This window comes from Carettochelys insculpta, chromosome 10 (genome assembly GCF_033958435.1).
Source record: "Carettochelys insculpta isolate YL-2023 chromosome 10, ASM3395843v1, whole genome shotgun sequence".
In the NCBI taxonomy this organism is placed as follows: Eukaryota; Metazoa; Chordata; order Testudines; family Carettochelyidae; genus Carettochelys; species Carettochelys insculpta.
In genome coordinates, this window is record NC_134146.1 from 14,380,573 (window position 1) to 14,407,421 (window position 26,849).

The 26,849-nt window shown below is 43.8% G+C and overlaps 1 protein-coding gene across 1 annotated transcript in view; it reads right to left on the reverse strand.

Moving 5' to 3' along the window:
- SPSB4 (splA/ryanodine receptor domain and SOCS box containing 4) overlaps positions 1–22,239 on the reverse strand; it is a 162,827-nt gene extending 140,588 nt beyond the window's left edge. The window contains exon 1 of the mRNA XM_075004180.1: positions 21,728–22,239. The gene's annotated coding sequence lies outside the window, so the exon portion shown is untranslated. The remainder of the gene's footprint in view (positions 1–21,727) is intronic.
- Between the last annotated feature and the right edge of the window lie 4,610 nt (positions 22,240–26,849).

Here is a 26,849-nt window from a genome sequence, read left to right on the forward strand (position 1 = left end):
TGGATGCATACTAGATCAAAAACTCTTAATACACTTTCATTATAACAGGATACCTTGAATTTGTGAAAAATTGAATACACATTTCTTGCACAACTCAGTTAAACCCAAGTTCCAGAGCCATTCAGAAGACACTTGTGTTCCATCTGATGAAATGGATCTCATTGAAATAATGTGACTGTGAGATAATACATTTCCTATCAAGTTATCCATTAAACTTTGAGGTTGTGTCTACACTTGCATTCCTCTTTCGAAAGAGGCATGCAAATGAGGGAAATCAAAAATGCAAATAGTGTAGATTTACATAGCTGGCACCTCATTTGCCTATTCTTATTTCAAAATAGCTTCTTTCAAAAGAAGAAAACCAGTGTAGACACAGCTCTTTCGACTGTAAACCCCACCTTTGAAAGAATCAGAAGTACTCAGCCAGTTCTTCCCCACCCCACCCCCCCCGCATCCTATGGATGGCACTCCCATGGTGCCAATACTGAGTACTGGCAAGAACCAACACAAAAAAAAAAAAAAAAAAAAAAAAAAAAAGCAGCACTGGTTTTAAAACATCCCCTATACCAAAATTTAGTTTGGTATAAAATAGCACCCAAATTATTGTCCACACTGGTGACCAACATATCTTGTACATGGCTCTTAAGGTATTCATTCTTGCATTTCCTTTGTGTGTTGACTCTCAAACCTCTATAACTTAGGAAAAAAGTTCAGTTGTGATGAAAAGAGCAAGCCATTCTGTAGCTCATGGTTTCTCAAACTGAAGGGTGTGCCCCCCTAGGGGGGCCTGAAGAAATGCTGGGGGTGTGTGCAAGGTGACCCAGGCCCCTCCAGTTCATTCTCCCCACCCGAAGAAACAGAGGGCTTCTGCTTCTGGCTCCCAGCCCCTGCCATTTCACATGGGTGGCGCAGCACAGCTGCTATAAAAAGCAGGCAGCCAACAAAGACCCATGTGGAGCTAGCTGCCTTCTGCAAAAGGTGAGTGAGTGTGTGCTGGGGGAGGAGGAGGGTGGGCTTAGTTGCAGGACTGTGGGTGCCTGGCTTGGGTGACGATGAGGGGGATGGGGTAAGAGCAGGGGGCTGGGGGAGCCTGGCTTTGTGAGAGGGGATGTGCTCCAGTGGGTGGCTCACGGGGCTTGTGGGGTTCAGGTGGCTGGTCCTGGCAGCACATGGCTCAGGCATCTTGGGCTGGTGGGTGAGCAGCTGGCCCCAGCAGCATGGGGCTCAGGCTGGCAAGTGGGCAGCTGGCCCCAGCAACGTGGGGCTTGGCCAGCTTGGGATGGTGTGCGAGTGGCTGGCCCTGCCAGCATGGGGCTTGGGCAGGTGGTCCGGGCAGCCAGTGGGCGAGTGGCTAGGCCCGACGGCACAGGGCTCGGGCAGGAGGCTCTGGCAGTGCAGATCTTGGGCTGGCAGGTGGCTGGTGTGGGCAGTTCTGGCGGCTGGCATGGGACTCAGGCAGCTGGGGCTGCACCAGGCACCCACAAGAAAATCTATTTGTATTTATTTTTAATTGTAAGTTATATTTTTATATCAAGTTTTGGTGTTTACTTTAAATTATGTGTTGAATTTTTGTTAAAAGGGGGATTGGATGATAATAAAGAAGAGTTGGGGGGAGGGCATGAAGGTTTCTCAAAAATCTGAAGGGTGTGATGCTGAAAAGTTTGGAAACCAATGCTGTAGATAGTATCATTGCTTCCAATCTCTCAAAATTATACATCAAATTAATAGTAACAGAGAGGGAGCCGTGCTAGTCTATACACTGTCAAAACAAAAAGCAGTCAAGTAGCACTTTAAAGGACTAGCAAATAATTTATTAGGTGAGCTTTCGTGGGACAGACCCATTTCTTCAGACCATAGCCAGACCATTAATTTTAATCAAATTAATAGGTTTGTTCCTGCTTTTAGAAATATAAAAAAAACTGGTCACAGAGTATGTTTTTCTTAGGAACAGCCATACTGGGTAAGACCAGATGATTCCCAACAATCTTTTTCTTGACTGCCTCTACCAACTGAGTGGATGTTTTCAGAAAACTATATAAAATGACACCAAAATCTCTTTTGAGTGACAACAGCTAATTTAGATGCCATCATTTTATATCTATAGGGATTAGGTTTTCCAATATCCATTACTTTTCCTTAGAGCAGCTAGAGAGAAAACAGAATGTAATGTTGTGTGAATAATTTTTCAATGAACCAAAAGCAGAACTTAAATTAGAAAATACCATACAGGACATCATGTACCTCCTCATTGCCCAGTTTTGATCTAATTACATGAGGGTATTGCAATTTCTCTGTAAGCTTAAACTTTAAAAGTGGCCCTGAGATTGCGAAATCAAGGTTTGCCAAGTGTTATCTGAGATTTCGCAGTAATCTCCTACTTTCTGCAGCTCTCTCAGGATTCAGTGTTGGATGACTTGTTAGAACACAAAGCCTATGTAGTCCAAATTGCAATTCTTGGTTGGGAAAGCTCAACCCCTCCCCCATGGAAAGAAACGATTCTTTGGCACAGGACAAACAGAAAACTCCTCTTTGCTGCAGTGGAACAGTGAGATCATTTCAGAAATCACACCAGCAGGAGGAGCTTTTAGAGAGTTTCTATTTACAAGGGTCTGCCTCAGGATTACACAGAAATGGTCAATTTAGGGCTTCTGTCCAGATCCAATTGCAGAGAAAGAACATTGATATCTATGCATCACATACGCTCAAAAAACTTAACTGTGCATCCTATTACCATTAATACTAAATAACTGGTTTATACGTGTATTGGAGATCTAAAATATTTTACAAGGGGACTCATTCCTAAGTGATGGTATAATAGGAGTTCAAGCATTATACTTGATATTCAGACCTAACTCCTTAATTAAATGCAAGAAATTAACCAAGTGTTCTGGAAGAAAATATATCCAAGGGCAGTAAAGCTCTGTTATCCACCACTTTAATATCCAGAAAATTTGGTTAACCAGTATTTGCCACTGTTCACAATACAATTCTCCCTTCAGTTAATCAGAAAAATTCTGATAGTTATCCAACACAATTTTTCAATGTCTGTGGAAGTCATGTTTTTTGATGGTCCTGAAGCAGTAGAAGAGCAGATAATTGCTGCAATGTGTTAAAAGGTGTGGTGTTAAAAAAAAATTATACTTCAGTTACCTTCTGCATTTACCATTTATGCAACAAATCACTACAACATTACTGCATAAAGGAGATCGTGGCTAGGACGTTTACCAATGGACATTTTTTACATTTGCTACCCAATAATTTTTTTTTAAGTTTTCCTCATTCCGTATAAAAAGACCTACCTATTGGGTTTAAATAAAAATAAGTAGAACATAATGAAAGAGGCAAAAACTATTTAAAAGAAGGGAACTGATTAGAATGTGTAATAGTGGTAAGGAACCTGTGAGAGCAGCGTGCAGGACCAGGGTCGACGGCCAAGTCCAGAGAGATCAATTTTAAATCAAACTCCAGAGGAACAATCACAGCATGTCAAACCCCGGGTAAATATAAACATACCTTCAGAGTCTATACACATTCTAGGAAGTAGTCACACAAACATAAAATTCAATTACAACATCATTTAGAGAACACCCTGGAAATAGAGCTATAAATCTTAAAATAGACATTTTCCAGCCATTAAAATGATTAAAATGTAAGATATTTTCTCTTTTCAAAAACCAATTACTAGCAATAAAATTTTCACTCGACCCATAAAAGACACAAATAGAAGTCTGTTATATTAAAATAAATAAAAATTACTCATGCACCACCCCATCACTATGAAGGAGTTAATGGCTTGAATTAAATGTGTAAGACAGCAATGGACTATCACCCATCTCTGAGTTCAGCATTAATTGAGCCAACTCACCTTATTCATTTTACAGAAGCAATATTGCTGTTTTCATCATAATTTCCTAATGTTATGAGTTAAAGAATTTTAATTCTACTTCAATTTACTAATTGACTTTCTTCTCCAAAAGGTTTGAGAGAACTATATGGGAAACCTTCTCAAAACAGACTTCAGGGTCTCCCAAGGTCAATCAAATTCCATGTATTGACTTTGCATAAAACTTACACATAGCACTTCATTATGTCAAAATATGATTATTCCATTACAGTACTTAATCAAGCATTAAAGGCCGTGTGCTCACAAACAGAATAATAGAATACTAGAGCTGGAAGGGACCTCGAGAGGTCATTAAGTCTAGTGTCCTGCCCTCTCAGCAGCATTCAGAACATCCCTATTAGACATTTATCTAACCTGATCTTAAATATCTCCAATGATGGAGATTTCACTGGAACCCCAGGCACTTTATTCCAGTATTTAACCACCATGACTGCGAAGAAATTTTTCCTAATGTCCAACCTCAACCCCCTTTGCTGCAATTTAAGCTCACAGCTTCTTGTCCTGGCCTCAGAGGCCAAGGAGAATAATTCTTCCCCTACCTCTTTGTAACACCATTGTAGGTACTTGAAAGCTATCGTGTCCACTCTCAGACTTCTCTTTTCCAAACTAAACAAACCCAATTCCTTTAATCTTCTCTCATAGGTCATATTTTCTAGACCTTTAATCATTCTAGTTGCTAGTCTCTGGACCCTCCCCAGTTTCTCCACAACGTTCCTAAAATGTGGTACCCAGAACTGAACACAGTATACCAACTGAAGCCAAATCACAGTAGAGCAGAAAAATTGTTACCGGTGTCTTGCTCACAATGCTCCTGTTAATACATCCCAGAATCACACACAAAAAAGTGGATCAAAAGAGCCATCTGCTTTTTCCAGAAATGAGCGTCCCCACAGCCCCTACTCTTTAGAAGGAGCAGGCCAGGGATCGAAAAATCCAGCACCATGAGGACTGCTCTTTCGAATAAAGGGCCCCCAGAGCATCTACACATGCCCTTCTCGGAAGGCATTTTTTGGCAAAAGGCACTTTTCCTCATTTACGAGAGCAACAGGGCCTCCAAAATAAGGAATCTGAAGGAGCACATGTGCGTGGACGCTCTGCTTGTTCTTTCAGAAGAGGGTCTGATTTTCTGAAAGGACTTGCTAGTGTAGACACAGCCCAGGAGCGGGCACTTGGAAGCTGAACAGCTAATTCCTGGAGAGACCAGCAAGAGGCACCATGACACTAAGTCCCAACCTGCTAAAAAGGTGGCAAAGTAAAAGGCACAAGAATGGGTGCAAAAAATACCATAAATTAAATTGAGACATGTTTCAAAGTAGATAGACCGACACAGATACAAGGTTAGTTATCTCATCACAAGAGCAATTTGGTTGCCAGTATGAGGAGGAAGTGCTTTACACTGTATCAGAAGGCAGACAAGTCAGGACTAGGCAGTGCAAAAAAAACTTCAAAATATCAGTCTCCCTTCTGTAGGCCACCCACAATAAATCTAGCATAGACTTAACAGGATTGGATTCCTCAAACACGCTGCTGCTTCTGAGCAGTTGCCACACAGAGTAGATCACAGTAATATAGCCTCATGGCTTCAAAGGCTGCCACGTGGACAGAAGATAAATGGTAGAGACTACACAGATTCATACTACATTTAACAACTCTCCACAGAGAGACCATGATTAAAAAAAAACCCACCCATCTGTGTTCTTCATGTGAGCCATTACACCTCTATGCACTGCCACGAGGAGAAACCTTGGTCTTTCATAGCAACAGCAATACAAGATCAGATGAATGCATTTCTTCGGAGGAATACTTCAGACCTCAGTAATAATTCTGCTCAGCATCAAAGCTTCTTCCTAGCTCCAGCGTTTGGGAATATGCTCTGAAGCAGGTGTGTTTATAGCCTTTACACAATCTAGCATACCTGTGGATCTTCACACCATTCAGATAAATGCACAGAAATATCAACAGCCTCTACACAGAAACAAGAACTTCTGTCTTTTCCCTGGCAATGCAGAAAGGATGACTATAGTTCATGCAGGAAGCAACAATATCCTTCAAGCAGTTTTCCAAAGAATGGGACAACTGAATAAGAGATTACAAATACTACACGGGGGGGGGGGGGGGGGGGGGGGGAAACACTAGAGTATATATAGCTAAAGCCAATGAAACCTATCCAACAAATTAATAAATCCAGGAAAGGGCATGAGAATGAATTATCCAGAAACAATGCTGAAGGCATGTGGAATTTCAGTCTCCTCCTGTTTGTTGCCAGTAATGTTCTTGAAGAAAAAGAAAACAAAAAACACCCCCAAACACTCACATACCCACTGCTCATTGTTTTCCTGGCAAGCATATAAACACTTACGTGCAACTTTTGGTCCAACCAGTAAGCACATGGAATTTATTAGAAGTGACAAAATAAAGGATAATAGGGAAGTCCCATAACCCTGCAAAAGAGTATCGTTCCTGAGGTAAGGAACCATTTTTCTCACCATTTAGTTTCTCTTTCTTGTACATCATCATATTAACTCACAATTTTCCTTGTCATCAAAGGGGTCTTATAACAGGACACTTCCAAACTCTATGTATATTCTGAAGCGTGCTCCTCATAGCACTGTCTCTAGCACCGTATGCTCTTTAGAACACCCATATTAAAGAGCCTTCCTGGGATGAAATAAAGGCTGGGCAAGTTTTGCATTGCACTTTCATATGATTGCAGAATATCAACATCACTGTTGTGACAGGATGTGGTATTCTCTAATTAGCTGGTGAGAAACAGTCATGGTAATTAATGTTAGCTCCACGCAAAGAACAAGAAAAAGAAGCATTGCATTAATCTGACTGCATGGACTAAGAAGAACAGGCAAAGAAAGAAAAATCGCATTGCAAGCTCCTAAAGAGGCCATAGCAGATTTAAGCATAATGTTTGTATCACATCATTGTACTCAGTATCCATTCATCAAGGAGACTAATATTTGAACAGCAGTTGTAGCCAAGGCTTTAATTTCATTTGTCTTAAATTAGTTTTTGGGAGAATAGAAAAATTTTTTCTTTGGCTTTCAAATGGGAAATCCCCAAGTTGCTGGAGGGAACTCTCGTTTCCAAATTCCTTTGATTATCCATCCAGTCACTAGTCTTGAATGTGGCTGTCTTTTAGCTCCCAGTCACAGAAACTTCTGTACATGGAACCAATGGGGTATGTCTACACTGTATAAAAAAAAAAAAAAGTACCAGAGCTGAGGTCTCCTAGACTAAGCCCAGAAAGGATCCATTGACTCAGGACTGCAGGGCAAAAAATAGTAACCTACCTGTTTGGGCTTAGGCTGGAGGTTGTCCCCTCAACCCCCCAACCCTTTGGGATTCGTGCAACTCCCTCAGCCACCACCCATCTCAAGTGCTCTATGTGCCAGGTGTTTGCAAAGAATCTAAAAAGGAGACCAGAAACTCCCCCCAGGGGCCACCTCTCTGTTCATGAGCATTGCTCCTTGAGACAGGCAAGCACCAAGAGGCACTCCTCCTCCCTCACCCCAAGGCAGGTTATGCCGTAACTACAGAGCTTCCAGTCCTTGCTGTCCTAAATGGAAACAGCTGTTCAAGCCTAGCATGCAATGGCCCCGCACTACCAGCACACCTGCCCGCCATATGGTCCAGTCCATTCCCTTCTTCGCGCTGATCATTCCTCACTGTGATCCTACCAGATGCCCCATTGAATGCTCAGTGGAAGACACCCACACACTTCCCTTTGCTCAGAGTTAGAACCACGTCTTGCTTGTTCCCACCTAGCTGACAGAAACACTGGCAGCCCGGAGCTAGGAACACACGATTTTGATCACTTATGCAGACAGACTCTTCCCAGCAGTATCCTTTGCAGGCAACAATTCTTGAGAGTTCCTATTGACCCCCCTCAACATCTCAGGCTATGGCCACACAGCAAAGTTATTTTGAGGTAATAGCTGCTATTTCAAAATAGCTTTGAAAGGATCTACACCAGAAACACTAAATGAATTTTAAAGGGTGGGCATGTTATTTTGAATTTTGTAAACTTCATTGCAGGAGGAATAATACCTATTTCGGAAGACGATATTTCAAAATAGGTGCTGTTGAGACACGAATAGTGTTATTTCAAAGTAAGCCATCATGGCACCCAACGGTGCTATTTTGAAGTAGGCACTGTGTGTTGGACATGCTATTTCAAGATCATCATCATCATCATCAGTCCCTTGACCAAGGTCGTTGGGGCACCTGAGGCGTGACTTGGGCAGATTTCAAACCTGGCAGAGCCCATCCCTCTCCAGGCGGCCAGAGCCCCATTAGCCTGCCTCCTTACGGAGGCAGTTGCCAGTCTGCACCACTAGGAGGTGGGGTTGACTTGTGTGGACATGGGTCATCAGCAGGTTACAACTTTTCACTTTTCACCCTCCCACGGTGGGAAGACCTAGCTGATCCTGACACTGCTGGCTGCAGCGCCAAGCATGCACCACACCTATTTCAAGACAGCTGTGTGCTACTCCAAAACACATTCTTGTGTGTAGCTATGTTACTTCACAACAAGCTATTTCAGAAGAGCTGTCCTGGAATAGCTTATTTCAAAATACCGCTGATGTGTAGACATAGCCCTAGAGTGCAGGCTTAGAATGGAAATAGTGGAAGCTTGCTGACAATAGGGTATACCATGGGAATACTACTATGATATAGTTTGGTTTTTTCCCTTCATCCACCACACTCCACCACCCAAATTCGGCAGCATAGGGTTGCCTGTTAAACAAAAACAGGGGGGGTTTGTTTTTCATTTATCAGCAGACATTCAGCATTGCTGGAGAGACATGTCTGAGTGGACATAATTACACAGTTGATTCATGCTATGGGTATCAAGGTAGGAAAGGCAAGTCAATTATTGATGCTGTAAATGGCTCACTGAAAGGGTTGGGGGGTGAGATTGCAGCATCCCACAACATTAATTCAAGGCAGCAATTTTATGCGCTTCCTGCCATATCGCTGCATCTATAGTAACAGTTGCTATACAAAATAAAGATAATGGGAAAGAGATTGTTACCACATCAATAGTAATTACTATCAAATGACAAGAACACATTCACCTTTATAGCAAAAGCAAACTATATAGTTAAGTTTGTATCATTTCCACTAGAACCTTATTTCCAATCTGCGGTTTATACAAAAAACTGCTGACAAACATGCTCCACTCAAGCTTACAGTCAAAGCTACCTTTGTAGCTAAAAATGTTGCCGTCCCAGATCTGCATCCACATCTTGTGCTGCTGGTTGAAAAGAGTTACTTTGTCAGTAGACATACACCATGAAAACATGGAGAATTTTTTCATAAATGAAATCTAATACAGGCTTCTATACACATGGAAAAATATCTGGATTAGAAAAAAAAAAAGGATGTATTAGTTACAAAAACTGCTTGTGTCGATAAGTATTTTATAAAACCTTCTGTACTTAAACCTCATTGGATAGGAAACAATATGAAAAGCTACTCAATATTGACAAGCTTCCACATACCTGCTAAATTGTCTTTCCGCCCCAACATATTAATTTTGCTTTTCAGAGATTACTGCAAATCTGTACTAGAAACACTTTCACACATGGGGGATTTTGAAAACTGTTCAGCACTGGCTTAACTGCTCTCACTAAAAGCAATGGGAGTTTTAAGTTTTAACATGTAAATTATAATAATTTTAGACATCAAAAGGCACATAAACTGCCTGCTCTCAGGAGTAAAAGCTGCATGCTTTAAAGCTGCAGAGAACTAACTTTCCTTAGCCTGTTCAAATGTTGCAAAACTCCAGGGTGTAACAAAGACAATTTTTAAGAGCGTAATCAATATTCTCATTCAAGTGAAGGACTATCAAGTTCAACATGTGTGAAATATTTATGGTGCCAGAAATTAATGGACTACTGTATGCCCTAGAGAGGGCATGAGCAAAGTATGGCAGAACAGCAGAAGGGCCCAAGTCAAAACTATATCCCATTGAGACCATGAGCTCTTTATCTTCAAAGAACTTCCATTACCTGTTTCTTGTGTCACACCAGCTTTCAACAGTGCCTGAAAGAATGGTTTTGGTTTCTTTAAGCCAAAACAGTCATAGTGGGTGCATGAAAAAAGTTTAAGGATGTTTCTTCAGACTTGTTAAAATATATAGTCATGCTTCAAAGAGGCACCACCCTGAGAACACACAGGCAGATGCACTTCTGGAAATAAGAACATTACACATCTGCGCAAGTCTAAAAAGTGCAACCAGGAATAAAACACAGTTGTTTATGAAGTTCCCATAGTTTACTTCCAAGGCTATGGCTACATTACAGGATAAGTTTGACTTTATTAAAATGGATTTTGTAACATTTGGTTTTAGGAATTTGAGTATGTGTATCCTCACCTCCCAACAAATTCAAACTTATTGCTGCTACACTCAATTGCCAAACATCAACTGTTACAACAGTGCATTGTGGGAATCTATCCCACATTTCCCTTAGCCCTGCAGCAGTCTGGATATTTTCGCTGGTGCAACATAGGAAAAAAAAAATGCCCCACAAGTGATTGTGGGTATGTGATGTCATCATCCCACATTGCATCGCCCTCCCGTGAAAAACAAATGGCCATTTTTCCAGAATGAAAGAAAGCAAAGTAGGGCATCAACAAAAATAGCCAAATTAACTGAAATCTCCAGCTTTTACAACTGAAACATCAATGATTTTTCAAAAAGCAGAAGGTGTCTGTGTCTTCTCAACTGGCTCTCCAGCCACTTTTCCCTGGGTTAAGGGGGCCAAAGCTTGAAGAAAGAGAGAGATAGAAAAGGTTAGGGAAAAAAATTTTGGCTTCCCACTTCACTACACAGAGTTGTCCAGTGCAGAGGATGGGGCTCACCAGATTTCAACAAGTGGTGTTGCTCAGGCAAGGGGGCCAGCCTCGAATGACTGTATGGGGGCCAGCCCCTCCTCCCCCACCCATCGCCATGGGGAGTGTGCGCTTTGTGCCTGCAGAGCCAATTGACATGGTCCCCTCCCCCCGCCCCCACAGCAACAAGCCCCCAAAAATCTTTCCTGCCTTTGGAGCTCTCACTGCGCACAAGCCAGGACATGGCGCTGCCTGGCAGCAGAGTCTGCACTGAACAGCGGGCATGTCCTTTTATTGAGTCGGGGGCTAGCCACATGATGTGGTTGGGCACAGGACAGACCCTGACTGCATGGCACCTGAGGGGGAGGGGAGAACCTGCACAAATGTAAACCACCAAAAAGAGCTTTTCAGACTCTCTTACAAGCATGACCACCCCATGTCTTTCAACAGCCTAGCTGTCACATGGTGCGGTGGGGCAGGGTGGCACCAGCGCTGAAAAACAAATCCAAGTGCTCAGCTTGCAGAGGTAGAGACAAAACCATGACCTCCATGTTGGGGCTATTTTTAATGTGAAGATGCACGCACAGTAATGATGGCCAAAAAAGCAAGATGTTTCTCAGCCTCTCATAAAAGCATCACCCCACAGCCACGGGCTTCCCTGCACCGAATTCAAATTCATGGGCTTCCTGTTACCGAATTCCCGCGCACCTGAAGAGTAGCGGAGATGGAAGCGGTCAGAGCAGAGGACTGTAGAGCATTGCGGGATTCATGCAGGACACCTCTTCAGGCTAATAAAGTTGATTTAAAGACATGAGGTTGCCATGCTAGCCTTATTCAAATTTGATACCACACCCAACCACTTCTGACGATGTTGTGATATTGACCTTAGCGCTCCCTTAAAAAAAAGCTAGTGGTATTGATAGTGACGTTGTAAAAATCAAGCTAACTGTCTTAAATTTGACTTTATCACGTAACGTCGACATAGCCTGAGATTCAGCAGAATCTAGAAAAGGGCTGCCCACGCAGAACTAGATTAGTCAAGACAGTAACAGCTAACACTCACACTAGGGCCCACATACGCTACTATGACAGTCAAAGGTGAGGCATCTACAGGGGTCAAAGTAAGTGGAAACTGAGCACTTCAGAAAAAGTAATCAGCACCCAGCAATCTGATCTCAAGAGTAAGTCAGAGTAAATACTAATTGCTCCATACTCACAGGATGGATATTCAATTTCCCAGTGCCTCTATGTCCTCTCCAACACACACATGGAAAAAAGCCACAAGTCAATCACAATCAAAGTAGTGAAAAATACAACATATGGTGAATTTAATATTTAAAACTTTTCACGTAAATAAGAGCCTTTTTCAGCCCTACAAGAAGTCCCTGCAGGAGAGCAAATGAGTTGCAACATAATAGCTACGTCTACACGTGAATGCTACATCGATATAGCTTATTTCGATGAATAACATCCACACGTCTTCCAGGGCTGGTGCCGTCGACGTTCGGCAGTACTACATCGAAGTAGGCACTGCAGGGGAGCATCTACACACCAAAGTGGCCCACATCAAAATAAGGGTGCCAGGAACAGCTGCAGACAGGGTCACAGGGCGGACTCAACAGCAAGCCGCTCCCTTAAAGGGCCCCTCCCAGACACAGTTGCACTAAACAACACAAGATCCACAGAGCCAACAACTGGTTGCAGACCCTGTGCATGCAGCATGGATCCCCAGCTGCCGCGGCAGCAGCCAGAAGCCCTGAGCTAAGGGCTGCTGCACGCAGTGACCATAGAACCCTGCAGGGGCTGGAGAGAGCGTCTTTCAACCCCTCAGCTGATGGCCGCCATGGTGGACCCCGCTATTTCGATGTTGCGAGACGCGGATCAGCTACACATGCCCTACTTCGACGTTCAATGTCGAAGTAGGGCGCTATTCCCATCTCCTCATGAGGATAGCAACTTCGACATCTCGCTGCCTTATCTCGATTTCAACTTCGAAATAGCCGGCACGTGTAGACACGGCTCTTGAGAGTTGTGTACTCTGTTTCAACTTGAACTCTTAGGCCTTGTGCAGAATTCCTCCCAAAAAACTGGGTTTAAAAAAAAAAAAATGAAAAATTTTGTAATGCAGAATTTTAAAATACTGCAGTCTTACTTGTGAAACTAGTGCAATATAATCACACTGGTTTCAATTATTTTGGTAATTAAACTATAAAACAATGGATGCAAACGAGAGTGGAAAGCACTGGAGGAAGTCCCCTTGGACGTAACCAGGTTTGACCGTTTATTTCTACCTAGCAATCAAAAACATGCTCAGTGCTACATCACAAGCAACTTATGTGCAAGCCAGGGCTCGGAAACCAAAGTCACAACTTATATTGGGTATAACCAACTCCAGAAAGCACATTTCGACAAGATTTTTGTTTCCAGTCCAAATCACTAAGGTACCCAAAGCATTTCAGGCCACACTGTCCTTTACACATTTCTGGCAATGTAAAGGAGCTATAAAAATTTTACATTTGTTTTATGTTGCTAAGGATTCTCCAAGAATGAGAACAACCCAGTTAGCAGGTAAACTGCTATATTCTCCTCTGCTCTTTGGGACAGAGCCTGCCCCACCCCTTTGTAATAAGTGTAGCATAACAGCAGACAAGAAGGGCAAAACGTCTCTTTCATCTGCACAACTACCCTTACCTGCCACATTTACTTCTGTACCAGTTACTCCAGAGGCCAGAGTGGACCTGACTGCATTGCCAGGGAGGCACATGTGATCACTCCTTCCCTTTGTTTTCCACCAGAACTCATTTTTCTGTGGGAAAGAATTCTGTGGGGGGACATGAATTCTGCATATGCCCAGAAACATAGAATTCCCCCAGGAGTATTAACCTATATACAGTCCCCTTACCAAATTCACAGAATATCTTCTCCGTAACAAATCTTACCTATGGGTGTCACCGAAAGCACTTTACCCTGAATTAACAGACGCTTATTAAAACAGGAATAGTAATATTGCTGCTTACGGCCAGAACGCTCTCAACAACAAGAATATGAAATAGTCATGACAGTTTGGGAGCAAGAAACTACAAGTAAAATATTAAACCTGGAAAATTCAGCATGAGCTCCCTCCCAAGATTTTTAATTTTAATCCAGTGATTTAAGAATATTCCAAAAAGTAAACATAAAACTTGTTTCACTTTGGAATCTGTTTTAGATTTATATGACACCACTGGAGCCCACGAAAGCAGACATTCCTTACGTTCTCTTCTGCTTCCCTGTTTGAACCCTCACACTCCAACACAGAGTTGATTTATAGGTTATGCATTGATGGGACTTCCACATTACTCTCCCCATACGACACTCTGGTGTACAGTATTGAATTTATTGTATTCTATTTTATATGGTTGCTGCCATACAAGATCATTCCCAATAAAAGCAACAGCGAATAGTACGTTTTTTAGAGAACTATCAGTCACCTTAAATGCTCTTTCACCATGATGAAAGTCTTTCCTCCCTCAAATCACCCCTTTTGTCTGCTTCAGCTGCTCTGCTGCTACAAGTTTGAACTTTAAGAATGCACAAAGCAAAATTTTCAGTTCAAAGGGCCTATTTCAAAGTAGAACTAGCACATGCAGAAATATTTGACAATTTTGGATGGCCTCCAGCTTCACACTTGGGAAAAATCCACCACAAAAGGGCTACTCTACATTAGTAGAGCTACAGATGCACTGATGCAGCTGCTCCACCATAGCCCATCTGGTGAAGATACTCTATCGAAGTGGGCAAGACATGTTCCCCCCGACATAATAAACCCTTCTTCATGACAGCTGATATGTCAGTGGGGCAATCTTTCCCACTGACACAGAGCTGTCCCTACCAGCCCTTAGTGATGTAAATTACACTAACCCAAGGCATATTCACACTCCAAGTGACAAAGTATACTACCATGAATGGCAGCATAGACTGATCTAAGGGTTATTTATGCTGTATCACATGAAATAATAATCCCAGGGACACTCAGAACTGGGTGCACCTGATATCATACATCCAATTTACACTACCCCAGAAATCCTTTGGCCACTCTAAATGCACATCCCCAACTGAACATGACCTCCTATGCTAAAAAGCCTCAAATCTGTGGCTTCATTTGACAGTGGTGTCCATAACAACATGACCAGCCTTCATTTGTTGTTTGAAGATGCCATGTAAGCTTTGTTAAATTCAGACACAGGTTTGACATGTGAGAAATTTAAGTATACTGGCAAAATGTAACTATGCATTCAAGTGTGCATATTTTGGATGTTTGGTCTAAAGTGAGCTATAAAATGGATTGCAGCAGCCAGTTCGCCTGCTAGAATTCCAAGTCATACACATGAGAGCATAATTCAAGAAGTCAGCAGCCAACCAGAAGCCAAATATAATCATTTTGTGCACTCAGCAATACACTTCTTGGAGTGGAGCTATGATAATGACACCCATAGCTCTTGGATGACAGAAAAAGGCTGTCGAGACCTGTATACTTGAGAAGAGCATAGTATAGGCCGCTATCTGGAACGCTGACCACTTGTACTGGTTTTTGTGCATTTTATTCCAGATCAATTCTATAATTTGAAATGTGGCAGAATCTGGATAGAACAGAGCAGGAGGCAAACAATTCTCCCTCAATGACTTGGGCCACAAATTGAATTAACACTATTTATAAACAAGCATTATCAGCATGGAAGCATGTCCTCTGGTATGGTGGTCGACACATTACTAATATTTCTTTTCATATTAATATATATATCTATTATATTCTACTAACATACTAATATCATACTAATTTCTTATCTGGCACATAAATACCTTGCATGGCACTTTTCCAGCCAGCATTGCAAAACACCTCGTCATGATCTGACAACACCGTAGCGTAGACGTAACCAGAGAGCTTTTGAAAGATGCCCTTCTGGAACATCTCTTCCAAAAGAACTTTGTTCAAAAGAGTGCGTCCACACACAAAAAAGAGTGATCTGCTCTTTCGAAAGAGAGCATCCACACAGCCCCCACTCTTTTGAAAGAATGGGCTCGGGACTGAAAAAATAAATTAAAATAAATAAAATCAGATGCCATGAGGACGGCTCTTTCGAAAGAAGGGCCCTGAGGAGCATCTACAGCTTTTCTTCCAAAAGAAGGCACTCTCTTGAAATGGGACTGGAAGAGTGCTTTCGAAGGGAGCGCCGCATTCGTTTGCTTTACTTTCGAAAAAACACTTTGTGTGTAGACACGCCATGGGATCTTTCAAAAGAGCCCCTTCTTCTGAAAGAAACATTTCAAAGGAACTTTCTAGTGTAGACGCAGTCTTTGTAAATAAGCAGTGGGCAGCATCTTTTCCCATAAAATGTAAACAAACTTATTCAGCTAATGGCTAAAACAACCAAAAAGTAGGATTGAGAAGACACACAAGATCTCAAGTTTTGCACTCTTGTTTTTGTGTGCAGTTACATAAGAAAAACATGTTGGACTTGCACAGTAATGAGATTGCATGATAACACTTGGTGGAGGTGAACTGAAAAATGTTACCTTTTTTCCCCTCTGTTTTTGCAGCGCAAATATTTGCAATAGTTAAAGTGAGCAGGGTACACTGTACAGTCTATTGTAACTGAAATCAGTGAAATTGAAAATGTAGATCATCCAAAATTTATTAAAATTTCAATTGTTACTCTGTTTAACAGAATAATTAAAGATTAATCACTACTGTGATTAATTCAAATTAATCAACAGGCTGACTAGCCAGTACTGGCAACAATTATACGACTGGGACTCATCTCATTTTATCCCATATTTTCCATTCAGAGTGGTAATTAATGTCACTATTTACCAAGATCTGCTATTTCCATTCGGAGGGAAAATAACACTACTGTAAATGTTACTCTGGATAAACCCTGTTGATCAATAAATATTATTTTTAAAAGGAAAAACCAAAAAGCCCCACACCTGACCTCTGGTATTGCACTGTATCACTGAAGTGAACTTCTGCTGCCCATGTTGAAAATAAGCAGGCAGGAAATGAAGCATCCAATCGGAATTAGATAGATAGCCACTGAACTGAACATTAATTGAGCATCAGCTCTTCTCTGCAGCGTTGAAGTAGCCCTGACCTTTCTGTAGTGTATTTTAAAGGTATGAAGTTGCTCTAACATAATGAATATCCTCTCTTCGAAAGAGTTATGGAGTGGGTCTCTCTCACTGCATCACTGATACATACTGTAGTTTCTTCTCTGTTGCATGCTTTTAACCAGTGCTCTTCTCATAAGAGTCAGTGCTCAGCTGACCCCCTGCCGCACACCCCCAGCAGCTGAGGTGCTGGTACTCAGTACCGCCAAAAAAGAACAGTTTTTAACTCATGGTTTCCTTTCAGCTTGAGCTTTTAGCTGATGCCCTAAATCACTTTTCCCATCACCATGAAAGAGGTATAGGCACAGGTCCCAGTGACCTGAGCTTCGCGGCCACTGAAACCTCATTTCTGGTTCTTGCTAAGGACAGAGCTCAATGGAAATCAGTTTCTGGACTATTGTGACCACCCCTACTTTGCCATACTTGAATATTGACTTCTTGGCCACGTCAGCAGCAGCACCAAATGCATCTCTCACCAATGTCTCCATTTGTTCTTCAAAATTTGCTGCTGCCAATAAGCTGCTCTTGGACATCTGATGTTACATGCAGTCCAGCAGATGTGCTGATAAGCATCCCTGGAAGCAACTCAGGGTCACAGGGAATTGTCACTTTGTTGAGAACATTGTTTATCAGACAAAACACGCAGGTTTGAGGACAAAAGTGTCAGACCCTGAGAAAGGGGAGGGTGGCAAAGGGGGTCCAGGCCCTTCCGGAAGATGGAAGCCTGAAGCCTCAGATAAAAGAGGCAGGATGGGGACTTGCCTTCCTCGACCAGAGCCCCTCTGTGCTGTCCAAACTGCAGAACCAGGGGTTCCAGCAGTGATTTAAAAGGAAAAGAGCTCCAGCCACTGCCACCATAATGGCAGCCCTCAGACAGTGGCCATTTAAAATCACTGGGCCCAGAGCCGCCTGGTTCACGACTCCCTGCCAGTCCTGGGAGCCGCGCAACTGACCAGTGCAGCAGCATTCGTCAGTTTCCTGGCTCCCCTTACTTGAGCGAAATTCAGCTTACATGTGGTTGCCTGGGAATGCAGCCTACGTGTAAATTGGGGGTTACTGCACTTGCCACAAAAATTGTTTCTGTGTAGGAAGCAAAGGGAATCTGCACCAGTACTCACTCACCCCTCCCTGGCAGCCTGATATCATCTGTTTGGGCACCTAGGGGAAGACATAAATAATTGTGGGGAGGAAGATCTTGGAATGCCCTGGCTGCCTGGACAGGTGGAGAAGGATAACGGAGACAGAGTTCCCCCTTCCCTGCAAGGAACAGCCATGGCTGGATCAGATCAATACCCACATATTTCCTGTTATCAGGAAGTCCTGCACAGAAGTGGGGGTAGAGAAGGAGGAGACCTAGAGCCGCGTGGCCCCATCTGTGGCACTTCCTGCAGCTCCCATTGGCCACGATTTGCCATTCCAAGCCACCGGGAGCTGTAAGCTGCATACTTGAGGATGCACAGATGAACGAAGCATGGTACTCTATGGAAATATTAGCAAACAGTTGTGTGCATGCACAAATAGCACTTTTACAATAAATACTGGTAAGACATATTGATAGCATTCCATTCTTAACCAAAACCAGAAACAGAACTGCCTCTCTAATAGTTCAACATGCCTGGTCTTTTCTTTCCATTATACCCTAGTAGTGCTCTTTATTTACGTGGCTCAGCAAGAGAAATCTAAATTAGCTCTATCACTTTGAAGAAGATTTTGTCAGCATGCCTCCTCTTCAATTCACAGTTATGACTCAAAGTTCGTGTTATACATCACGTAATAAAGCAAAGTGTCTCCCTAAAACACCAGCTACTGCTGGTCCATGTTGTAACTGTTTCCTTGGCCTGACGCCAGGAGTTGCAAGTTCTACTGTCAGAATATCAACTTGGGAAACTTGGTTTTAACTAAAAATACCTTGACATTTCCAGTCAGTAAAATGCCATATCTACGGTACCATTGTTTAGCCTGGAAAGCCTTCTTAAGTTGCACTGAAGCAACGGTGCCATAGTCGAAGGAGATAGTAAAAGGACATCAGTATTTTTACAGAACGCAGCCAAGCAAGGCAAGTAGAAGAGGCTAGTAAAATACATTAAGATTTTCAAACTTAAAACCTAGTTAAAAAACATTGATGCTATGCCAAGAAAAGTCTGGAAGAAATGTTTTTAACAAGAGGATGCTCACTATTCTGATCAAGCTCTGTGATAAGCTAGTCAGATCTTAGAACCCCGTATTGTCATTTGTAACCCTACCAGCTGCACTGAAGCAACAGACTGAGGAAAAAAAAAGCTACTCAGAAAGGCCTGGATCCCCAGTCACAAATCAATAACACTGAAGAGCATCTCTTCACCCAAGATAATCATCATGTGTACTATGCAATCTACGGAACACTATGAAGCAGGGTAGTGACACTTCCCCCCCAGAAGAGGAGAGAACAAAGTTGGATAAAGCAGCGTCTGTGGAAAAAGACAAGCAAGAAATAATTTGCTCAATTTCGGTATGTTGGCACACAGGATATCCATTACCCTAAGTATACAAAGCAACAACGAGGCCTAGCAAAATTACTGAGTTGCTCCATGTCAACTAGTAAGATAGGGCAATCATATCTCCCAGTCCCAAATACAGGGCAGGGAAATATGGGGGGTGGAGGCCTCCTCCAAGCCCCCAAGAGCCGAGAAGGAAGCAGATGCAGCCCTCCCTCACCGAGCCACCCCCCCCCCCCGCGAGTCCCGGGGCCGCCAGGAGCCCTGAGGAAGTGGCAGGGATGGGGCAGCCATGGCGTCTTCCCCCCCCCACACCCCAAACCACCAGCAAGCACCAGAGAAGGAGCAGCTACCCATACTCCCCCCAGGGAAGTAGCAAGCAGGGAGCAGCCACCCCTGCTCCCCTGGCTCCCCCAAGCCCCAAGGAAGGTGAAAGCAGACTAATATGCAGGCTTCCCGCTCTCCCTGTACAGCTGCTAGTGGAAAATACAGGACAATTAATTCTTTTTCTAAAATAAGTAGGGATGCCTTTTTGACATCTCAAACATAGGACTATCCCACCAAAAACAGGACAGATGGTCACCCGGCAGTAGGGAAAAAAAAAAAAAAAATCACTCAACACTTCTTATGCTACAGAAAACTTGACCGTCTGCTCCAATTTCATTCCTGTCTTACCAAATATTAAGAACAGCAGTCTGCTGTAGTGAGTGCATATTTTCTAGGCCGTACTTCATTTGCCCACCTCTGTGCAAGTGATTTTAGTACGATGACTTATAAGATATATTTCCCAAAAAAGGAACCTCCCTCCGCTATAGCATACCAAAATATGGATCAACGAGTCCAATGACATCAGTTTAAATGACATTTGCAAAGAAAAGAGAAATAAGGTCAAGAAAATACATACATTAAGGGGGAAATGCAGAAATAGTAGTTTGTCAGCCGCTTCACAGTTAAATGCAAAAGTTCAGCTCTTAGTTTCACAAGCTCTCGCAGAGCACTAGCCATCTGAAGACCTTGGGGTTTTCAGAAGCATTAATAAATTACGTCTCAGCACCACTTTGATGCAGGAAAGTGCAGAGAGAGAAATGGAGGCAGAGAGGTCGCCCAAGGTCACACAAACAAATCAATGGCAGAGACAAGTGTGTGAATACACACTCACAGTCTCTCACCTCCTAGTTTGGTGCTTTAGCTACTGGAACACACTTCTGCTATTATAAAAACACTGCAAGAGTTTCTTTTTTAATGAAATCACATTTAACTTCGTTGCATCATCAGCACAACCTAAGCTTAACTGGAAAGCTCATGTTCGTGACAGAGGGCTTGCGTTACAGAAACATTAAAAATGCAGCGTGCCTTCAGAGAGACTGCACAAACCAAACACAATGCAATGTTCTCTTGTTATGGACAGTTCCTGTCACCAAGGGCAGAAGCAGCATTGCGAAAATCTGTTCCGACTAGTCCTCTGGGCTGCAGCCAATATCCAACTGGTGACCAAGCAGTAACTGATCAAGTCTGGATTCAGGAGGCTTCTCACGCCCTAGCCATGTGAAACATATGGCAGGAAAAAATAAATTTAAACTAACCTGCCAAATGTCACACTAACTTGGCATCCGAGAACTAGAATGTTCTTCCTCCTCCAGAATGAATGGGATTCTACGCTTGAGGAATCCCATAGAAAACAGTATCACACGAGTTAGTCTGTATCTTAAAAACAACAAGAAGTCCTGGGGCACCTTATAGACGAACAGATACTTTGGAGCAAAAGAGTTCCCGGGCAAAACCCCTTGTTGCATAGGAAACAGCCTGGCACACCTTGCGATAACCCTTCCAGAAGTATTACTATTCCAAATGAGGATCGGGGCCAATTTCAAGGAATAGCCTCGCCTGGAGTTCTGCAGAGTAGCAAAAGACCCCAGTGGCCGCACACCCTTCTTCCCTGGCACTCACAAGCCGCAGAGATACTTGGGTTTGATTGCTGGCAGAATCAGACGGGTTCGTAATTCATTCCCCCCATCCCCCCACGCAGCTCACCCGAAGTCGCCTTCTCTTTTCTCGCTAAAAGTCGCTGCCGACAAACACCGCCCTGCAGACCTGCCTCGCCAGCCGCCCTGCGCGCAGCTCTGCCTTCGCGCCGGGCTTCTTTGAGCCCCCTAGAGGCAGGGGCACGGCCCGGCCGCACAAAGCCAGCGCGGTTTTGAGCTCGCGCCCACAAGTCAACCGGAGTTTTACGCGCGTTTCCTCCCTTCCCCGCCGGTAGAGGGGCGCGGGGGGGGACGGGGACTGGAGAACTACTTGCGAGGACTTGGAGCCCGCTGCACCCACGCTGGGAAACGCCGGCCCGCCAAGCACTTACCGAGCGCCCCAGTGGCGCAGCCCCGCTCGGGCCGCTCCGCCCCGGGAACCGCGAGCTCCCCAAGGGAAGGGCGACCCCACGCCAGCCGAGGAGGGAGCAGCGACTCGCCCAAGTGTTTCCTTCTCCCCTGCAAGCGAGCGAGCCCGCCACCCCAGGCCGGCCGCGGGCGTGCAGAGCGGAGTGCAGCGCAGCCCTGGCGGCTCCGGGCGAGCAGGGCAGGATCCGCGGCACTTCCTTGCTCCGCGGGACACGAGCGGACTCAGCGCGGCTCCGGGCTGCCGCGGGAGAGGGGCCGGGGCTGCCGGCAGCAGGAACCCGGCCTCCGAGCAGCCGCCTGCCAGTCGCAGACCCGCATGTGCTGCGCCTTCAAAGGCTCCTCGACTTCATGCCTCGGATTCCTCTCTCGGGCCCTCCCCCGCTTCCCGAGCGCGCCAGCCCGGCTGGGGCGCGCCCGCCGCTGCAGCGAGCGCCGCGCCGTGCCCCCTCCGGAAAGCCGAGCCCGCTGAGCTCATCGCTCCGGGCTACTACTCCAATGGCCAGGGAATTAAGAACAGATGGCGACGCCCCTTCCCACCCCACCCCACCCCACCCCGGCGTGGAGACGCGCGCAAGCCGGAGCCGCCCAGCTGGCTCCAGTGGGGCAGGGACCCCGCTTGCTGCTGCAGTGCGATGCCGGAGCGCCCTGCCCAGCGCGGCGCCGTGTGTCACCCAGCCCCGGGGCACGGCGGAGGCGGGGATGACGTGCAAGCCGTGGGCTGCAGCCAGGGGGCGCCCTCTGGTGCGGGGTGGTGGTAACCACGGCCTTCCCTTCCGTATTTTCAACCCATGCTTCCCCCGGGCTGCCGGGCTCAGCCCCATAGGAAACCCCGGTGCACCCCCTCCGCCACTTGTGGGGCTAAAGCCCCTACCCCCGGGCACCCATCTCACCCCCAGCTGGGACAGGAGGGGGCTCCGGGAAATAATTATTAGGCTATTCCTAACACTCACCATATTACACAGCAGCAGCACACCCCCCCACCAAAACTGCTCCAGGGCTTCTGTGCAACTTCTTGTGCACGTGGAGGTTTGATTGTTTAAACACACACACACCCCTTGTCACAGAACATAGGGCTGACAGAAGCTTTGAGGGTGCCAAGTGACCCTTGCCCCTGCTCTTACAAAAATGAACGGAGGCGAAGGTTGCTCCATCATCTCTGAGAAATCACCCTACCGCTCTCTGGGTGTGGAGTCAAATAAAGAGTAGGAACAGGAGGGAAATCTTGCAAATCTATCCCTCCTGGAAAGGACTTGGAAGGACTTAACAGGGTGCTTGGTTTTACTGGTAATGATAAGTAGTCTCGTGAAGGAGCTATTCACCTGGCGGAAGTATGTGTAATATGTACATTTTTGTAGGATCATGGCTTTCAGCCTTAAGCTGTTGGAAAGAGAGCAGTCTTGTGATGGGCCCTTATAGCTCTCAGCACATTTTTTGATGCTAAATAACCATCTCCTAAAATATGGTCCCAATCTTGCACTGTGATCTGTTCAAGCAAACAGCATCACTCAGAATCCACTGCTGTGCTCATGCAATCACAATGCAAGATGTGGGTTTTCCCGCCCCCAATCCTTATATTGTTATTATGGGTAATTCCATTATTTCATTAAAATGACACAATGTTTTGTGATGCGAAAAATTGCTTTGATTCAAAACTCCATTTAATAATTTGCATATTTGCTTCTTCCCTCTCCCCCTCTTGCCTGATTAGAAAGTTGAAACCATTTATTGGGGCTGATCCCCCATTTTGATACTCCAAGTGAAGAATGTAGAGGCCTACAAGAGACCTTAAACATACCTAGTCTCTACAGGCTCTGTTTAAAAAGCTTTCCAAGGTTACAGATTCCCTAACCTCACCTTTTAAACCCAGAAACCCACACTTGGACTCTATCACTGTGGGGTAACACCAAGCATTTAACCCTGCTATAGGAGATAGCTTGAAAACAAAGGTAATTAAACTGCCAGCTCTTGGCATGAATATACAGACACTTCTCCAGGACATAGGAATCAAATCATTTCCTTAAAAAAAAGTAATTAACAAAAGATAAAATATACTAAGAAAGTGATAAAGCACAGAGAATTACTTCCCTGGGATTCAGTTTAGAAGTTGCACTGTACAGAGGGGAATACATGAGCCAGTCTAAGAATTTCCGCACCAAACCCCACATAAAAAATAACCTGATTGTGTCTGACTAAACATTTCCTTTCTACTTACATATCTGTATACCCAGGTTGTGTTGTGGCCTAAATATCTGCTGGATTTAGTAAATGTCTTCAGAATTAAGTTTCTTGGTCTCTCCGCACTGGCCAGACAAAAAAAAAAAAGCCACCCATTTACCCCCAGCAGACAACTGCTTCAATTCAAAACATCTCTCTGAGATACTGACTTCGCTGCTATTCCCCACATATTTGCCACCTCTAGACCAGGTGATGGACTTGGATCCCTCACAACCAAAATATATTTGAAATAATACACATCTTAAGGCTTAAAAGAATTCTTCATTGTGTGTTAGGATAGTAGAGATCTAGAGGGGTCAGGATGTATGGTCTTTTTAGGGATTTTACTGTATTCTCTGGAATCTAAGCTTTCTTTGTTGTTGCTTTTAAAGAATGACATTTTTAACCCTTCTGATGGCGATAACCTTCCCCGTGTAAATGAATGCACTTTTTCCTAGTAGAATCTCCAGGCAGGCAACATATAACAAAAACAATAAGGGGTGTGAAATTCTATTTTCATCTGAACTGCACTGCAAACTTCAAAGACTAGACTGGACCTCTGAACTGCCAAACTATTACTTCTCTGAAAGGATGTTTCAGGACAGCAGACCTTCAAATTCAGCACATGCAAATAGTTGAATACTCTGAGGACAGAGAGCTTGCTTCTGTCTTTAAAATCAGGTTAAAGTGAAGTTTACAGTATCAGATATTATAAAACTTCTGGGGTTAGTTGTTTGACTTACGTGTGTGTGAGTTGTCTATAACATTTGGTTCAAGTGCATTTAAGTTTGTTCCATTTTAAGTAAATGGATATTTTTAAATAACTTTGTGTTCTGAAGTGATATGTATTTTGGAACATAGAGCTAAACAAAATAAAACTACCATTCAACACCAAAATTGTACAGATCGGAGAGCCTTTAGTTATGACAGCTGCTGTTTGATAGACTTCATTGGGATAGGACTAGTGCCAAGATCAACGGAAGTCCATGCTGTTGGGCAGTAACATACCGTCTACATAGTCTCTCCCAGACAACCATTTAAAGGGCTGCAAGAAAATAAACTCTATGGTAAGGGTAGTGATCAGTTTAACTGCCTCTCATAATACAATGGTCTAGGAGTCTGGTCATGTCACTGATGTGTGATAGTAGATATTTATACCATGCAAAGTCAAAATGGCTGAGAACTTAAAACTTGGACAGTGACAAACTGCAAATCTCCATCATGATTACACCTGGGGATAGTTTGAACAAAAAGATACCTCACCCTTGCTTGTAGCTGTTTCCATCACTTAACGCTCAGACATTCTAGACTTCAGAGCAGGGGTCTGCAACCCAAGGCTCTTTAAGGACTTTGCAATTATAGCATTGGGAATCACCCAGCAAAGTATAAATAAAGAAATAAAACTGCCCGATTATTTTTGATGAACAGTGAACATCTAAAAGCCCAGTGAACAACTCATATCTAAATAGCAAATGATATCTGATCTCAAAATGTTGAATAACACCCTCTTCAATATGTATAGTACAGTGTGGGATATGATCCTGTATCTGTGTTTTGCTCATGTTGCTAATAAAGTCTTGATTTGAAAAGGGAAAGGAAGCTTTTGGCATTCCTGCTGTGAAGGGCAGCACATTTTAAGACAGAGAAGTGAAATCAAAAGTAAAACTGGCATAATTAAAGTGGGTTCAGGAGTGAAAGTCAGGAAGATAGTGGTAAAAACGCATGTAAAGTTTGAGGAAACAGCATATGTAAAAAGTTTGTGAACGCCCTGCAGTAAACATGGCTCACATTACAAATCATTGTGTGAGCAGTGTTCTTAAAATAGGGGTTACAAAAAGGATGATTTGATGTTATTTATGAAGGCCCATCTCGTGTTCACATGCATTGAGGGTCTTGAATTATTGATTGTTTTACTGAATTAAAAAAAAAATGGTTCTTCTTGCTATTTTGATTGCCAACCCCTGCTTCAGAGTGACACACAGTGGCAATCCAGCATTCTTATTCTGGAGATGATTCACACCACAAACAGGGGAATTGCATAACTACTGCAATGCACTCTGTGGGAGAGGAACAGCCTTGGAACAAATGTTCTGGAACTCCCACAAATGTTTTTAAAAAGCAAACAGTTTATATTAAGGCTGTATCTTCCCTCTTCCAAAAACATACCCCTCCACCACTTTGGTGACCATTACAGAGGACTAAAATGGGAAATATAAGAACCAATCAGACCTTTAATGTCTATGTTTGAACAAGTTTTGGTATGTATTTCCATTGTCTCTGAGTCCAAAACCAGCAACAGTTCTTTTTGAGACACACTAAGACCGGATCCTCAAAAACAATTTAGACTCCTGAATTCCACTGAAATCAGAAGAAGGTAGTAGCCTGAAATATCTCTAAGGATCTGGGTGTCTTGAATACTACTCCCCTAAGTTAATCTCTTTTTTCACAGAATCATAGGGCTGGAAGGGACCTCAGGAGGTCATCTAGTCCAGCCCCTTGCTTCAAGCAGGATCAATCCCCCACTAAGACATCCCAGCCAGGACCTTGTCCAGCCAGGACTTAAAAACCTCGAGGGATGGAGAATCCACCACCTCTCTAGGCAACACATTTCAATGCTTCACTATGCTGCTGGTAAAGCAGGTTTTCCTAACATCTAACCTACACCTCCCGTTTTCAACTTCAGACCATTACTCCTTGTTCTTCCATTTGACACCACTAAGAACAGTTTCTCACCCTCCTCTTTAGAGCTCCCCTTCAGGAAGTTGACGGCTGCTATTAAATCACCCCTAAGTCTTCTCTTCTGTAAACTAAACAAGCCCAAATCCCTCAGCCTATCCTCACAGGTCTTGTGCTCCAGACTTAATCATTTTT